The sequence below is a fragment of the Camelus bactrianus genome, chromosome 7, assembly GCF_048773025.1.
Source record: "Camelus bactrianus isolate YW-2024 breed Bactrian camel chromosome 7, ASM4877302v1, whole genome shotgun sequence".
Lineage (NCBI taxonomy): Eukaryota > Metazoa > Chordata > Mammalia > Artiodactyla > Camelidae > Camelus > Camelus bactrianus.
Window position 1 is genome coordinate 53,509,260 of NC_133545.1, and position 14,585 is coordinate 53,523,844.

The 14,585-nt window shown below is 36.9% G+C and overlaps 1 long non-coding RNA gene across 2 annotated transcripts in view; it reads right to left on the reverse strand.

The window, feature by feature from the left end:
• Positions 1 to 11,636: 11,636 nt before the first annotated feature.
• LOC123613725 (uncharacterized) overlaps positions 11,637 to 14,585 on the reverse strand; it is a 1,048,954-nt gene continuing 1,046,005 nt past the window's right edge. For both annotated transcript variants that reach the window (XR_012508401.1, XR_012508400.1), the window contains exon 9: positions 11,637 to 12,631. This is a non-coding gene — a long non-coding RNA (uncharacterized LOC123613725). The remainder of the gene's footprint in view (positions 12,632 to 14,585) is intronic.

Here is a 14,585-nt window from a genome sequence, read left to right on the forward strand (position 1 = left end):
AGTTTACTCTCAAGATGTAACTTGAGACTGAGTTATACCAGTGTTTTATTATTCCTAATGGCACCAAGTCAATCCACAGATACTTCATCCTGCAATTTTCTAGTGTTATGAAAATGCATAATGTTAATCATTGTAATACTTTATAATCTGACCATAAACCAATGTTTAGAGTCAGTTAATCATTGTATTACTTTGCTTTAGGTAATTGAGTACATTATCATAATGTAGCAATCTACTTAATATAAATTTTAAAGTGAACACAATAAAAGTTGTATAGCATTAATATATTATGCATTCTAACCTAAAATTTTAAAATACAGCTGAAGTTTGGACAGAGTTCAGATGTTCTCTGACTTTGGTTTCCTCCATGAAGACTTAATGAAGGTCAGAGAAGTAAACTATTATTCTACCTCCGATTATTTCTGCCTCCCTTTCATAACCTGTTTTGGCGGAAAAAACAAAACAAAACAAAACAAAACCTTTGGGCGTCCTTAGAATACTGCTTAGGAATCAACAACTGATTTTTGAAAGAGTGCACTGCCATTAAGGAAAACCCACCCATGTTTCCACAGAAGATCAGTTAAGTCTGTGAGTAGTTGGCAGCAATTTCACTAACGTGGTAGCACTTCTCCTATAAATGACTTCAAAGAATGTTTTGTAAACACTTTTGAAAGTAACACAATCATTTTAAGACAGTGGAATTGGACATTACCTTTGTTTTGAAAAGAGATGTTTATTGAGTGGCTACCATGTCCCAGGCCAAGTGCTAAGTACCGTCTTTGACACGACCACCCTTAATCGCCTTCGTAGGTTTGGTATAACGATTGCAATGTTGGGATATAAAACTTGGAAATCTAGTAATGCCAAGCTGTGGTGTTAGCTGGATTTTTAGAAAGCAGTCAAGAAATCTGTGTAAATAGGGACTTTCCCCGTATTCTTTGTATGATAATGAAGACTGTGGATACTGTACACAGTTTAATGCCTCTCAGCCACCAGAGTCTCAGCATGAGCATTTCATATGTCCATACAGATGGGACTAGATACCTGATTCAAGGAACTGAGATAGTATTATTAGGAGTCAAGGGCTGTATATGTGTAGCTGTGTGGTCACGTCCAGTGTGGATGAATGTCAGTCAAGGTAGTTTCTAGATGACAGTCTCAATTTCAGCCAAACTTCACTAACAGTTGAGAAACAGCTGGCAAAGGAAAATCATCTGTGAATTTCTCCATGATGGCTGCAATTACGTGGCTCACTTGTGTTTCAAGAAATATTTTCATTGCCTTTAATTCCTCTCAGGATTATTATTCCTAAAGAGATACTTAGAATTTTAAAATGTTTATGTGTACTTGTCCTATCTGTCATGGGAACTGTATTGTAAAAATTTTCTGAGAACTTGTACTTTTTTTCTTGCTTTTTAGTCCCTACCAGAGTATGTTGAATATTGGAGAATGAAACACATTCGTTTCATGAAATGATTGAAAAATGTTTGCTTTTTTCCCCCCAATATCTGTTACAAAATAGAAGTTTCTCTAAGGAATGCTTGGATTAGAGAAAAAGACAGTGAACAGCTAGGAACTGCTTAAGCAATCATGAGACACCGGGGGGAAGCTAGACCAGTGTTTCCCAAACTTGCTGCACATTAGAATCACCGGCTGGTCTTCTACCAATTTCAAAGCCAATTAAATAATAAATCTAGCAGGTGGATAGGGAGTGAAACTCAGTATTTTTTCAAGTTTCTCAACGATTGCAGTGAGCAAAAAAGTTTGGGAAACATTGAGCTATTTTATTATTTATAATGGGAATCATTTTCAGACTTGGCTTTACTCTGTTTAAAATAAATCCTTCTCAGATTAAATATTTTCATGTAATAGTTTTGTCCAAATATATAGCTAACAGTGATTCAGTACAGATTATACAATACACTGTGCACCTTTTGTGAATGAGTGTCTGAAGACTGGGTTGTGAAACCATAACATTTCTTTCCCTCCACTTTAGAAAACAAAAGATAAATAAATAAATGGAGTATTTGGAAAAACATGATAAACCTAAATGGTAAGATTCACTGTAAAAGAAAACTATAATAGAATATTTAATGTCGGCAGTGATGACCATACAGTTATACTTGAGCAGTACATTTTTCAACTGTTGTTTTTGATCGCTAGTGACTTTAGAAGAAGCTTATTGTGAAAATTGAGAAAAAGCAAAGTTAGTAAATAAGGAAAACTTTTTTCTCTGTCATGTTTTTTTCCAGTGCTTTGGTTAAGAAAAGTATATGCAGACTTAATAATACTGCTGTTAATAAAAACCTGTTAAGCGCAGCAACAGCTGCTATTTAGTGAGCATCTATTCTTTTCATAGATTCCGTCTATTCTTGAAGTTGACTATGGTTCCTGTCTTGTATTGGAAAGGAAATGGACATTCAGAGAGACTCAGTAAAGTATGTAACTGATAACACTTATCAAAGCTGGGAGAGTAAGCTAGAGTGGTCCAACTTAAAAGCATATGGTATTTGGCTTATTTCATTCTGTGTCTCTAGGCACAATAGCTAAATTTGTTCTGACATCCTCCAAATTTACACTATTTCTTCCCGTATATCTGCCACTTATCTGTGGACTATGATGATGGAGTTCAAAGAGGACTTATTACCTGGCCTGAATGTGATCTTGTTAAAATCAGGAAGGTGTGTGTTTGTTTGTGTCTTTCCTCGAGTGTGCAAATTTTAAGTCCGGTTTTACACATATAAGGGTGAGATAAAAACAAAAATTGACTGCTGGTAGGGATTAAAACTGTTGAGCTTTTGGAAATTGGCTCATTCCTGTGTTTGCTGCAACCAGTCTGGTGCTTTGTGTCACACTTCCCTGCCATAAGCAGGCACGTTGGCTCTTTTCCTAGGGAAATTGTTTATCTTAAAACACGCTCAGAAGACACTATTGGCTAAATACTGGTTATCTGTGTTTTCTGCTATAAGGAACCTAGTATTGTAATCGTTGTACAATTCTAATGGCTTCTTATGTTCAAGTGACAGCTATCCAACTCACACTAGCTCAAGCCAAAACAGCAACAACCACAAACAGAACAAACTCCTATGGGTTTTTTGGAAGGATTCTGAGGTAGCATGAACACTGAAGTAACTCCTGTAAGATTGACACTGCTTTGGGGATCTTAGGGGTAGACAAGCAGGCTATATCTTCTCTAGACTTTCTGCTTTTCTTCATAATTCTGTGTGTGTTCACCTCGTTCTCTTCTATCCCTTCCGGTAGTGAAGAGCGTGTGTGTATTGAGGGGACTGGCACGGGGCCCAGGGGTGAGTACAGCTTCGTGCCTGTATCATGTCAGTTTAGGGATCTGCAAGAGGAGAGAGTTCTCACCGTCCTTATTCCCATTCCAAAGGTAGAAATACCCCAGGGAGTATTTCTGCTTGTCCTGGCTGGGTCCTGTACTCTGTCCTGAATGTGTCACTATGGCCAGGCCGGGGTTCCATGCCCACTCCCCAGAGTCCTGGGATTGGTACCCTTCCCCAAACTGCAGAGATGGAGCAGAGAGAGAGCTGAGCCTCAGTGGAAAGGGAGGAGTTCTCTGTAGAAGGGGAAGAGGAAAGAGTGCCTGATGGACTGAAACAATAGGTGACAAATACACAGGCATTCTTTGATTTCTACATAATGATTTAGTCTCTATGTTACTTGGTAGATATGTAATAGATTTAGATTATAAAGTAGGTGCCTTACCTACTAATTCAAAGCTGACTGAGGACATAATTATGTTGTTGTAAACATAGTAAAACTAAAAGTAATTAGGGTGTTTGGCTGTCATTTTGATTTTGAATGATAAAAGTGTAGTATTTTGTGTTAGAATGGAGGTTAAACCAAGGCCACTCAGTCTTACTGAAATTACTTCTCTGAGCCTCTTATGTCTCACTAGTTAAGTAGGAAAATAATAGTACCTGGTAGGTAGTATTTTATATGGATTCAATGAGGTCATTTATAAAAGCTTTTAGTCAAGAACTTGCCATATAGTAAATACTCGATGTGTGTTAATAGTAAAACCAAGTAACCAAGTCTAATAACAAAAAATCAATAGTTAATCATAAGTTAGAGATCAGAGTGAAATTATGCATTAAGCTATTCACAACAAGCCTCATTGTATAATATGTGTGTATGTGTATATTTGTATAATATGCATGTATATATATGTGCATATATATCCAGTATGCCCGTTTTGAAGATGTACAGCATATTATAAATCAGTATGAACAAGGCATGAAGAATTTCAACAGACGCTATTAACGTCAACTCTGTTTTGATGTTTCCCACATCACTGGCCAGGACTTGAACCTGTATAGTTTTTATTTTTTAATCTTTACTTTTCAAATTCTATTCCACATATGTATGTATTTATGGAATCCTGAACTTAGTTCCCTAAAATAGCCCTTTATGAAGAATATTCTATAAAAATCACTTGTTTTGTTTTAAAAAGTATGAAGACCCACATATTATAAAGCTTTTATAACAACATATTTGTATTTTTCTCAGCTCCCTGCATCATGTAAAGCAGTTATCTGTAAATGTATGAAACATGTGGAAATAATAGTCTATATTATATTTATTAAAACAATAGCTGACATGTCCAGTAAAGACAGAGTATTTGAAGTTAGTTTCATATTCAGTTAACTAGGTATATGTGAATGGGGAATTGATGCCTTTGTTAAAATGCTTTTACTCAAAAAAAAGCTTACTCAACCTAAAAACAGAAGGATGCTTTATTTTGCAAGACACAAAATTGTTTTTATTTTTAAGAAAAAATATAATCATTGACCACCAGATGGCTCCCATATTTTTAAAAATTCAGCAGAAAGAGTGGAAATTCTATCCAAAATATATAAACATAGATTTAAAAGGAAGAAAGTTCAAGGAAGTGATAGAACCTGTGAAAATCTTAAGCATACGAAAATAACCAAGGCTCCATAATTTTTGGAAATTTCTCTCTCCCTTTAAAAAGGATGACGTATATATGAGCAGCATGATTCGATGTATCTTTCAGATTTTCATTCTGTTGTTTGGAAATAACCATGCAGTGAGTATTTCAAGATGGAAGAAGAAGTGTTATGTAGGAAAAACTGTTCAAAATGTCAATGATAGCATGGCTTTTGTATTTTTGTATTATAGTTTTGGATAACACAAATAGCATGTCTCACCACTAATAAAAGGACAAATCTGCATGCTTCTGTGCTTATAGATTTTGTCCTGGGACTAACTATGTGTTATTGACGGGGCATTTTTAATGACACCTCTTTATTTAAGTATCATTCCACAGGGCATTTATCAATGATGTTAATATTTGTGAAAAAAGTTCTCCATTAAACCAAATTAGTTTTGACCTGTGTCAAAAATGGAGCCAATTTGCTATGAGGGACATGTGTCACACATCGCAGCTCAACTACAGACAATGCTGTTCCCACAGATGATGTTTAATACTCGTTTTAATAGGTAAGCTATTAAGATACAAGACTGTGCGCTTATCGCTCGGACAGGTTTTTTTTTTTAAGGCTAAGCCATCCAATTTGTCTTTTTATCGTTAAAAGCTTTGTGCAGTTTTGTGATCTGTCGTTGCTGAGCCGTTGAGCTTTCAGCACGTACAGTTCTATTTTGAGCTTTTTTTTTTTTTTGGTCAATAAAAAAAGGCGTATGCTTCCATGAGTCATCCTAGCAGAGCGGACTCACAGGCAGGAGCTGACCTGCCCTGCTGCCCTGCTCCTGAGTTTTCCCTACATTGTCCTCATTAGCACAGATCTTGCCCCTGTGCCTCACACCACAGAGAAACCAGAAATGTGGAGACAAGGTCTCCTGAGCCCATATGGTTTTATTTGTGTTCCGCTGGCACAGTTATAGTCATACAGTAACCAACATAAATTTTTAGTTTTATTATCACCTCTAAAAAGAGACAGAAATGTGAAAATTGAAGCCAGAAGGTTTGTATCACAGGATTAATTAGGCAGGGCCAACTGGAGTCTCACTCCTCTTGGCAGCCAGTGCCTCAAGAAGGTGCCTGCCTTCAATTATGGGGCGCACAAAGCAATTAAAAACCCTGTTTCTTTTTCCTGAGGTGTTACTTGTTACTTGATAAATCTCTTTTGAAAATTCTCTGGGGAGCTGAACTGGCTGGAGGTGCAATCTACTGGGGTAGATATTCATGAAAAATTGATTTTGCTCTAGCCTAAGTGCAGTAGGTTTAAAATAAACCTGAAAGGAATGAACACTGCGTTTCTTGGCTGACATTTTATTGGCCACTTTTTTTTTTTAATGCACAAAAGAGTAGATAATTAAGAATTGAGACATTATGGATCTCCCCCAGCAGATATGAATCGGTCAGCTGTCCCAGGCATTTTCTCCTAAGTCACGCTACACATTTGATTAACCTTTTTCACAGGGCGATTTGTACAATTCTACGGACAAAAATGTGGTGTGCATAAGTCAGAATTAAGTGCATGCCTCCCAGAACCCACATCCCCTTTCTTAATAGAGAATCAGCTCTGTATGAAATTATATCTTTCTATTTGATTTATGTCCCAGTACAGTGGGATTTGAAACTTGGATCTGTTGTATTTTTTCTCCAAAAGGAACTTTTCTTGCTTTTTTGCTGTCAGTTCCAAAATCAGGATAATAATGTAATTCTCAAAAATACCTATAAATATTCAGAAGTAAGCTTCAGTTGTCTTCTGTATAGCTAGTTGTGTGGACTGGGATTTCCCCGCTTGTACGTAAATCACCTAGCTAACCCTTTCCTCTGAAATATAAATAATTTAAAATATGCAATAAGTACAGAGAATAACTGGTGCAAAGAACAGTGCTCTATCAAGACATATGGCTTTGAGTTTTATCAGTGATCTCATACTTCCTGTTGAGAAGAGAAACGAAATATTTTTTAAATCAATAGACGAAAAACCATAATTGTAAATACAGGAATGAGACTCTACTTTCACTTAAAAAGCCTATTATGTATGATTTAATAAAACAACAAAGACAGTAATAGACTTCAGTCTGTGTTGCTTTCCATGGGTTGTGTTTCTGCATTACATATGTTCATTTTAAGAAGGTTAAACTCGAAGTTAATTATGATAAAAAATATTCTGTCTCTTCCTTACTTTTTTAGTTGTTTTCTTTTTTCCTCTTAAGTTTGAATATAACGTAAAGGTTAGGCTAATTTTCTTTTTTTTTTTTTTAACATTTTTTATTGATTTATAATCATTTTACAATGTTGTGTCAAATCCCAGTGTTCAGCACAATTTTTCAGTCATTCATGGACATATACACACTCATTGTCACAGGCTAATTTTCTTAAAGGATTATTTAGTGTCAAGATAGTAAAAACATTTTCACTAGTGATTGTCATCAGAAAAAATTTTGCAGTCTTTCAGTGAAGACAAAGTTTGGGAAAATAGGACTTTTGAAATCTAGATTCTAGGCATTAGAAATTAATTCTGACAAGTTCTGTTGAACTTTATTATGGCTTGTCTGTTAATGTGATTTGCCATTTCTTGAGAAGGCATGATAATGTATTTTTTCAATATGGGCCAAGTGTGATATATTTTTCATCCTTGCCCAGTGACTTAATGGCCCTAAATGTTCATTAGAAAAAAATACCAGGATAACAGTCTAATAATAAATTTGAAAAGGTACCAGAAAATGTTTGCCGTTTCCTTGCATGTTTCCTTTAGTCCTGGCTTAGAACTTTGAGCAATAGTTACTTATGTGAATGGAAATACTCTTAAGTGAAGCAGTCTGAAGAATGCAGTCTGTGACATGGTAATTATTTCTCTTGGAACACTGGCCATCGGTAGGCCTTTGGGAAATAGGGTGATTGTGGGTCTGAGATCCTTTTATGATTTTTTATCCTTTCCTTTGAGCTGTCTACTATGTTTACTGCTTTTCATGAAAATCTTCAATGCACACTGGATCACCAGATGGCCCCACGATTCCCATATTGTGGTATTCAAGTGTTTGTATATCCCCCGCCCACGAGTGTAGCTGGGACCTGTTAATATAAGAGATTTGACTCTCGTGATTAGATCATGTGTTATGGCAAAAGTGAAGGGATTTTGCAGATGCAGTTAAGGTTCCTAATCAGTTGATTCAAGTTTATCAAAAAGGAGATGATCCTGGATGGGCCTGATGTAGTCAGGTGAATGCTTTAAAGGAAGGACTAGAGGTCGGAGACTTGAAGCAGCAGAAATGCTCCCTCTCCTGCTAGCCCCGAAGAAGCAAGCTCTGTGAGTCCTATAGCTACTAGGAAGTGAATTATGTTGACAGCACTTAAGCTTGAAAGGGGTTCTTGAGGTCCATGTATGACCTAAGCCGTAGTCCACTCCTGATTTGAGCCTTATGAGACCTTCAACAGTAAACTCAGCTAAGCTGTTCGTTGACCTGTGACCCATGGAAACTAGGATATAATAGTTTGTTACATAGCAACAGACAGCTGATACCTCCAACACTACTGTTCATGTCCTAGACATCTATTTTCTAAACTTTAGTCAGGATATTAGTGCCGAAGTTTGTTAATTGGCTTATAGACCACACTGGATAACTCAACAACAACAAAAAATGTCACATGCTAGAAACAGTTAACTAGGTTTCTCAAAGACTTAACTCTTCTAATATGTACTTCTCAAACACTTCTTTAATCTCAAAGAAGAATTAACATAAGCAGTATGTTCCAAACCTCTTAGGAACATTCCCCCCTTCCCCCCACCATATGGCAACGTAAGAAAGTAGTGTTCTAAGGATTGTCTTTTAGGAGAGGAACTTTTGGGTCAATTCATCATCCTAGTTTAAAAACCAGTACCCCTTTCTCTCTAAAGTTGAAATATTGTAATATGGTTGCATCCTTGCTAAAACTCAATATAGATGAACTATTAGCTTATCATTTGGATTCACGGTGTGTGTCTGCATATGACAAAACACATAGATTATATAGACTTTGTTCCCAAAACTTTTATCATGGCATTTCTTGTAAATGAAGTGTTTGGAAAGGAAAAGAAAGTGTTGCCAGGAAAGATTTTTCTTATCTTCAACACAGGGCCATTTTTGAAGCCTGTGTCCTTCTTACCTAATAAAGTTCCCAGAGAGTCAATTTGCTTCTCCCCACTGGACCTCTTGAGATCATTGCCGCAGAATCTGTGTGAAGAATTTGTATACCCTTTCCTTCATTTTTTCTACCTCTGAAAATTAGTATATAAGTCTGAATGGTGGGAAAAATAAAATTAATGGAAGTGGGTATTGATTAATAATGTTTAACTGAATTAATTTAAATCGTATTTTTTTACTTTGATCTTACTAATTTTAGTCTGTAACTTAAAACAATCACTGTAATATTAGTCTTGTGTCTATAGATTTGGAGTCATTTTTCTCCTGAGTACCTCAGTATCCTGTCTGGCATTTGCACGAGAAAAATAAATGCTTAGAACATTGTAGAAAGTTTATAAAATTAGAATACTGGAGACTTGACCTGTATTTCAAAACGTTGCTGAAGTTCAAATTTATCTAAAAGATAAAGTTGTACAAAGATTCTAGTCTGTTGGGTATTCTCACTGAAATGTTTAATGTCCAGGTATTGTTTTCAGATATAGCAATAGTAATTTTCCTCTCCATTCACTGAAAATCATCCTGGATTGGAATGTATGTGTCTTTCTCCATGCCTATGCTCTTATTTTGTTGTCACAAACCAGGGGGAGGAGGTTTCATAAATAAAGAGAAAGAAATTGGACTTTGGATAAGTCTAGAATTTCTCCAATCTGGCCCCTTTGATGTTTTAATAATTGTCGGAGGGGTCGGCCTGTGTCTCTGAGGACATTTAGCGGCATCTCGGGGTCTCTCCCTGCTAGATGCCAGTAGCACCTCTTCCAATAGTTGTGACAGACAAAACCGTCTTCAGACAAATGCCCCATGGGAGACAAAATCCTTTCCAGTTGAGGAGTACTGGTATAATTATACACCTTCAACAATTTGGAAATTGGTTGGTTTTATTTTAATTTGAGGGCATTTGGTTAATACGTTGAAATGTTCTCTCAGTATTGGTGACTTGGTGCTAAGTAAGCCAGATGGCATTTTTGGTATTGCAGTTGTTTGCGTGTGTGTGTGTTTTAATTTGTTGTGTTTGATCCATGTTAACAATCAGGGCACAAAACTAGTATCTTTTAGCACTTGTTGAAAAAATACTGTCTAGCATATAGTTTTTAATGTATGTAGTAGTAAAACTTTGAAAGCACTTAGGATTATTGTCAAAATAGGATGCTTAGAGAGGGTGGCAACTGGCAAGAGCTGAGCTAGCACAAAGGCATATTTGGGAGGCTCGTTGAGCTTATGGAAGCTTCCTGATTTGCTCTGCTTGGGCTAGAAATCAAAGAAGTGACATTTGATTGATTGAAAGAATTACTTTGTCCCTGTTCCCTGTCCTTACTTTCCTTCAACTGCAACAGGTGGAATTGAGCAGATTGCTTAAATATTACAAAAAATTTTGTTCTGGTTTGTGGTTTTGCATCATAAGATGATCTTAGAAACAGAGTATCTTATGTGGTCTTGTTAACTGCTCTTAGAATTTTATTTAACTCATTCTTCAGCTTCCTGAAAATGAAAAGTTCCAAGATCTGGAAGAGGGAAGAGAACAGGATGAAAATCCCCTTTTTGCTAATTTCCTGTCAGACTAAGTTAAGGAGAGAATGGGTCAGCAAAGACAATTTTGACCAAGGGAAGAGTGTCAATTAGGCAGTAATTTACACCCCAGAATAGACAAGGGATGTAGGGAAAATAAAGTGGGTCAGTGACCTGACTCACCCAAGTTCCCCGATCAAGGCTGCTGATTTCTTGAGACTGCAAAGAATCTCAGGGAGCAGGGGAGGGTGCATCTTTTTTTGTGAGGAGTTCTCTCAGAAGACTGCCTCTATCCTGAAGAATGACTTAACCGATTTTTCGTATAATTTTATCTTTCACATTACACCCTCGTAGTAGTTGCCCCAAGATCGCTTCCTCTACTGCCAGTATATCTGGATCAAGATGGCTTTTTGAATCAAGCCACATGCTGCTCTCAGGAAATTCCTCTAACCGCCCGTTCTTGTATTCTCTTTCCCAAGTCACTTGTCCAGAGCCTTCCCTTTCTTGTATTCTCTTTCAGTGCCATTTGTGTTTGCTACTCTTTACTCTTACTTGAACACAACAACTCATTCTTTCAGAGACATGTTGATAACTATGAAACACCCAGAATAAGAACCAGGGTGTAAGCTATGCAGCTCTCCAAAGATGCTTATGCATGTGTGTAAATTCATGTACAGATAGACATACGTATGGGAAGGGCATTATCTAACTTTACCCACAGTGTTAGGTACCCACAATTTTCCTCAGAAGTCTGTCAAGCTAAATGATTTTCTGTATTTTATTTCATAGCAGTAAGTAGACTTTTTTCACAGTTTTGAGTATTACTCTAGTAATTCCTTCCCTAAAAAGGGATGGTCTACTCAAAAGATAAATTGCAGTTTATTTTAGAAGAACGAATTTTCCTAAATTTTTAAAAGATAGTCTTTTAGAGCTATAAAATCTTAAGGTTAAATATCCACTGTTGATTTCATTATGTGATTTTTAACACGGTCATTTAATATGTCAGTAAATAATTTCCTTTGGATCCATAATACAGCTAAGTTATTACAAAATCTGCTTTGTAGCAAATGTTCTTTTGAGGTTGTTGTGTGTTTGGACAATGGGCATAGACAGTGCCTAAATGGATGTATTGTTGTTTGAGGATCCTTTCTGGAAAGAGTAAAATATTTTTCTCTCACCCTGACTTGTGTACTGTTTTCCTTTTCATCAGCAGATACAGGTAATTTCAACCTTTACATACATTTTTTCTCTATTCATTTACTGTTTATTCTTCAACTACCTCTACCTCTACCAGTCTGGCTTCTTCCCTGTCAGTTTGCCGATCTATTTTTGCTAAGACCACCTCTGACTTCCATGTCATTAAATGTAACAAGCAATTACCAGCTGTATCTTATTTGATTTCTCATTAGCACTAACCTCTGTGGCTCCTGTCTCTTCCACTGGCTTAGAGGTCACTCCCAATCTCCTCTGTTCCCTTCTACCTTTATGAACATGTTTCACAGATTCTGTTGCCGTCTTCTGTTCTTCTGCGTAGCAGTTCTGAAGTCCCAGGATTCTCTTGTCAGCCTCTTTTCTTTCATGTAACTTTCTCGCCTGTTAAGTCTCTTCCGTTCTCATGCCTTTATTCCCGCCCACACACGGACACCCCCTATTTCAGTTACTTACTGTCTCATAACAAGCCACTCCAGAATTTAGTAGCCTAAAACAACAACTGTTTTATTATTGCTCGCTGGTCTTGGTGTTGACTGTGTTAAGCTACATGGCTTTCTTACCTGATAATGTCAACTTTGGTCGCATCATGTGTGGGATCAGTTGTTCTGGACGGCCAAGATGGCCGGTTCACATGGTCAGTATCTGATGCAGGCTGGTGGCTGGGAGCTCATCTGAGACTGACAGTTGGAACATCAGGAGGTGTCCCGTACATTTGTCGTGGGCACTGCACAGCGTGATGACTGAGTTCCCAGAAGTAGTCTTCCAAGAGTGAGAAATCCTAGAGGGAGGAAGTAGACCACCCTATAAGTTCTCTTTAAAAAGTCTATCTGTGATTGGTACACTGTCACTTTCAGTACATTCTGTTTGTTAAGCTGTCACAGGGGTAATGCAGATTCAAGAGGAAAGGGAATAAAGTCCACATACTGATGGGAAGAAGAATAAAAACGGGCCGTCTTTAGAGCAGCTACAAATTATGTAAATTTGTCTTGCATGCAAGATACCCTCAGCACTCCCCAGGAACTGCGAAGTGTCATCCCGTTATTGCATCAGGCTCAGAGTTCAGCATCTTGTTATCTAGTCAAGTCCAGGTTGAGATGAAGTGCATCAGGTCCTTCCTGATATGCAAAGCTATAGACTCTGTCATAGTCAAGTTACTTGACTGCCACAAACACAATATACCACGGTGAGATGAGGACAGTACAATGAAGACTCTCATTTGCAAAAAGAGGGAAGCACATAGTAGTCACTGGTCCACAGAAATCTTGAAATTTACCTGGGCACATGCCTGTCCCTTGGTTAGGAGTCCTTATGACTTTCTTGGATGGATTGTGCATGCCTCTTGCCTTTACCCTCTGTGCTCCCATCTCTCCCAAATGGGTCATCCTTGGCCCTAAAATCTACCCCGTGTATGCAGGTGAGCAGCTTTCTTAGGCTGTGTCCTACTTGCTAGAATTTGGGGTCTCAAAGACTTGTTTTAATTTTGAGTGATCAGTGTTCCTTTCAGTACAGGCTTAGAAACTTTGTGGCCTTCCTGAGTATAAAATTTGAGTCCATTCTATGAGACTAAAGAGCTGGAAATTTCTTTGAAAAAGCCCTCTTTGTACCTTGGACTGAGTGTTAGAAGCCTGGTTGTCTAGAAGAATGTTTCAATGAGGCATACTCTTAAATTTTTCTCAGTTCTTAACAAAGGTTTTTACAGCCACACAGTTGAGATTTTGATTCTAAGACTGCATTTGTATTGGCAGTGCCTTGGAGTATCTTGTAAAAGAAACTAATTTAGAGGATAATTTTAATAATAACTACTGTCCAATTATTTACAATTTTTTTTGGGGGGGGGAAACATGGAAAGGGTGTGACACACGCAATCAGTCTTAATCTATAGTGATCTAGTGATAACAGATCTTTTACTTGGAAGAAAAGAAAAAGAATTACAGGACTGGAATACACTATATCTAAAGGTAGATTTCTCAAAGAATATAGTTACCCATTTTATGTAGAGGATTCACACTAAAGGTACTCCCATCCGAAGAGTAGCAGCTTTCAGTAACGAATGAGTGATGTAAAGTATCTTACAGTTGCCTGAAGTGCGAAGCAGCGTTTTTAAAATTTCTTCATATCTACTTTTTTGAAAGGATATAATTAAATGAAATGATCTGCTATGTCTCCAATTGATAGATAAATTATTAAAGTCGAGTTATAGTTTTATGCCAATTACCGTAAATCAGATTTGTAAACAAGGTAATATTATCTATAACTTGATCAGATTAGATTCAGTGTGCCAAGTGTTGACAAAATAACCTTAAGAAATATGACATTACTAATCACATTTCATAGCATTAGATTGTAAATGCTTTTAATCAACTTAGTAATATGAAAGTAAAAGGATGCAGGTTAAGTTGAAATTACAATATAATATACAGAACTTTTGAAGTTATAAATGAGTCTACAAGTTAGGAAAGGGGTAAATAAGTATATTAGGAGATAAGGTGATAATTGGCTTTAGAGAATATAAATTGCCTTTACGTGTGTCCATTTTCATTTGTCGTAAGACTTGAATTCTCTATGAGTGGTATTATGTAATAGCTGATCTCTAATATTCTTTCTGCGTGAGACAGTTGATGTCAAGCTTTTCTTCCATAAAAAATTTACAAGGTTTTAAAGCTTAGCTTTGAGACTGGCTGGTAGTTTTATGAGTATCTCTTCACTACTTTGTCTACAAAACGTACACCATA